Genomic DNA, 4,149 nt, shown 5'->3' with positions numbered 1-4,149 from the left:
GGTGGCCTTCACCTAGGGGAAGTCCCCAACCCGGTAGCTCTCTCCTGTGATGACAAGATGAGCTTATAGGTCCTTCGGGACAAGCCAACGTGTGCCATTCATAGTAAAATTGTAGTTATGGGTCAAAGGGTAAAACATGATTTTATTTTGAAAGAAAAGTAAAAAGAAGTGCTTACTTATTTTATAACTAACTTGCTATTCTTGCTTTAATTGATAATCATTTTATTAATTATTGTTATGCATGACTGAGATTATAGCAGAAAAATTTGCATAGCATGTTTTATAGCATCTTGATGTTATGGCTAGAGTTGTTATAGCAAACATTCATAATTTTTTCCGTATCAATTAATTTTTGTTACAGGAAAAGGCCAAGAAAAGCCCCAAGGCAATTGCCAAACTGGTCCAAACAGAACCTTAAAAAGACACGTGATAAAGATAAAGTTGCCGGCCATTTGTTTTCTTTATTCTTCCCTGTCAGCTCATATATCACCCTTCTGTGACATCACATGGCTAAAGCCTAAAGAGTTCATACAAAAGAGCATCTCCATTTAACTCTAAATTTTAACTATTAGCTTTTTATATGTTAACTAAAAGAACTTTATACCTAATTATTATTTTTACATTATATATATATATATATATATATATATATATATAAGAGAAAGATAGAGAGAATTTTTTTACAGTGCCTAGCTCTCTAAATTTTCATTGTAGCTCAAATATATTTTAGAGTAGGGATGACTAATTGAATTTGGGTCTGTTAGGGGAGTTCTATCTAAATTTTAGGTAGTAATCCATTTTAGTTAACTCAATACAAATGCTCGATCTGACACCTAATTTAAACCAAGATTAAATTATTTTGTATACCAAAAACATCTATAAAAATCTCAGGATTGCTTGGGTGGATAATAGCATTCTAAGATGAACACTTTTTTTTTTTTTTTTGACATGTCTGCATAATAGGAAGAGGAAGATTCGAATTAGTGACCTCCGCTTCATTAAGCGTGGTCCCAGCCGATTGAACTACTTCTTAGGGACAAAACAATAATATGTTACAGTACGTAGTGAAAAAAGAGTAGCTTTCACCCAAATTTTTTCAAGTGAATCAAACAGCATAATAATGCCTATTAATATTAATAATTTTAGTAGAGAGGTGTCCTCCAACTTTTGCCTACTAATGCCTAATAGTTGGAAAATTACTCAGGTTCTATATTTATAAGTTTGGTACGTAAGAGGTCCTCTATTAGAACTTTTTTTTTTTAATTATTCATCTCATCATAGAAAAAAATTAAAAAATCATAATAAAATCAATTCCAATTACGATTTCACAACGTACACTTTATTTGAAATAAAGTATCGAACACTTTTGAAATAAATTATCGAACATTTAATTTATGTCTAATTAAAGCGTACGTATACGTACGCTGCTAACACTTTTTTTTTAAAAAAAATTAATTTTTAATTTTTAATTTTTAATTTTTTTTATCAAGTGCTCCAATTGCTTCTAGAACAATTATCAAGGTGGGAAATAGAGAGAACTTTGGGACCTAATTAACATAGCTATTGCTGTCGGTGCCGAGAGGCTATATATATATATATAAGTTGAGATACATACAACTTTCACAAACTTCAAACTAAATCTTGAACGACAAAACTTAGAGATTCAAAATTCACTTCCCTGGCTTCTTTGCATTTGTTTTCTTAGCTAGCAACCTGCGAGATCGAGGTATGTCGTTTTTCCTTTCTATGTTATATAAGAGCTACCATGCACCTGCCATCAATGTATTTATGCAATCATTGTGTTTATATAGTTTGTCCATATAGTTTGTCTTCACCCTTGTTGTCATCATATATATATATATATAGATTCAAAATTCACTTCCCTAGCTTCTTTGCATTTGTTTTCTTAGCTAGCAACCTGCGAGAGGTATGTCGTTTTTCCTTAATTTCTATGTTCTATAAGAGCTACCATGCACCTGCATGCCATCAATGTATTTATGCAATCATTGTGTTTATATAGTGTTAAATATGCTATGATACCATGTTAGAATGTTTTGATACCATGTTAAATATATTGGATAATATATTAGAAGCGGAAGAAAGAGAGAGAGACGAGAGAGAGAGTGGAAGCATATGTGACTACATCTCTTCTATTATGATTATGTTGATAATGAATACAAATGCCTCTATTTATAAAAAGGCAAGTAACCTAATAGACTAAGAATACCTAAGAAAGTAAATAACCCTAACATAATATTCTTAACATATAGTTTGTCTTCACCCTTGTTGTCATCATATATATATATATATATATATATATATATAGCTGAATCTTAGTTGTCAAATTTTAAGTCAAGTCTTTTTTTTTTTAATTCTTTTTAATTTTTTTTTTCACTTCAAAAAAAAAACAAAAAAAAAAATAATAATAATAAATAAAAAAGATGAGAGTTGGCTTAAAATTAGACAAGTGGAATAACATCAACAACTTTTTCTTTGGGATGAGAAGGGGGTTGGGGTGATTCTTTCAGTCATATGGTCATAATTAAAGTTGACGCAATTTTCAATCTACATATCAAAAGGTTCAATATCAATATTTCAGAACAAGTGAAATAGAATGGGATGACAAAGCCAACACTAATGCAATAATCTTGATTTATTTCACTCAAATATGCAGACACTTAAAAAACAACACAAAAAGAACAACTAGGTTCACCTTTATACTTACAAATACAATATGGTCATCAAACAAACAAACAAGGTTCACCTTTAACTTTCACATGCTACTAAGGAATATTTAGAGTTTCAGACCTTCGATTGGAGCAAGCTTCATAATGTTAGGAAGATAACTCAAAGATCTATAAAGTCATATTTCACAAGAGTTTGCTAATTCCAATGTTTATTAGGTCAAACGAGCTGTCTAAAAGAAGTCCCGTAAACCTCCATTCGCTAGCCCATTCAAACGGTGCTGCAATCAGAGAATAAAAGTCATGTTTTTTTTGTTTTGTTTTATTGCCGTCTGAATGGGAAATTAAATGTTCTGTTCGAACGGCCAACGCAGATTTGTTAAAATCGACTTATTTCGTATTATTATTAGGGTTAAGAGTTTGAGGAGCTATAAATACATGTTTATAGTCCCAAGAACGTAACTTTATGATATTTTATCAGTTTTTCAATAAGAAAGCTCAGCGTTTGAGTTTATTATATCTTCTGTCCTCAAATACTAGATAGATTCTTGTGTTTTGAGAAGAATTCATTAGATTCTTGATAAACTCAAGGTTTTAAAAAGGATTGTTTCTTTCTAGCTTGGTGTTTGTCTTTGCAACTCACGACGTTATGCTGCATCAAAAATAAAAGAAAAATAAGGATGTGATACCATGAAAAGTGATAAGTATTCGTCACATATATACCACCGGCACTCAATGAGATTTCATTCCTTGTCACACTTTTTCAAAGGAGCACTACCATCCACTTGCACACACCTATTTGATCTTCAAAAAAATGCTTTCATCTTTCAATTTCAGGAACACTGATCAAGTAGCAAATTAATAGTTAGCTGTAATATTATTCCTGGGAATCAAATCCATTGGAGTGAGAGTGCCTAAACAATGCACTTCATATATTCTAATCAAATCCATTGATGATTAACCAATGAGGGTGATCTCATGGAAATTCAAAGTATGCATGAGACATTTATGTGTCATACTTTTGACATTTGGTTGTGGAAATTAATGCTACGAGAAATTTAGTGTAAGCGTAAGACCTACAAACATTCAAGAAGCGGATCATTTCCAGTCCTTCAAGGACTGAAGAGTATTCAGTTCACGATTGGGATTTCCCTAGAGAAATCCCAAGGTTACTAATGAGCCATGTCAGCCTCCACTTTTAGGTTAATTTATAGAATGTGTTTTTTTTAAGAAAAAAAAAATTGCAGAATATATAGGTGACGTTGGGGTGGCTTTGGCCACCCCAGACTGGCTGATTTGGGGGTGGCCGACCCACCCCCATGGCCTATCCGTTGAGCCGGGGGTGGCCAAAGGGAAGCCCTAGAATTATTATTATTATTATTTTCTTCATTTGGCTCTTGGGGGGTGGTTCACCCCCAATGGCCATGGGGTGGCCGAATCCACCTCAAGGGTGGCCGGCCACCCC

Source organism: Corylus avellana, chromosome ca2, assembly GCF_901000735.1.
Source record: "Corylus avellana chromosome ca2, CavTom2PMs-1.0".
NCBI classification, from domain to species: domain Eukaryota; kingdom Viridiplantae; phylum Streptophyta; class Magnoliopsida; order Fagales; family Betulaceae; genus Corylus; species Corylus avellana.
Note: the sequence above shows the minus strand (reverse complement) of the source record.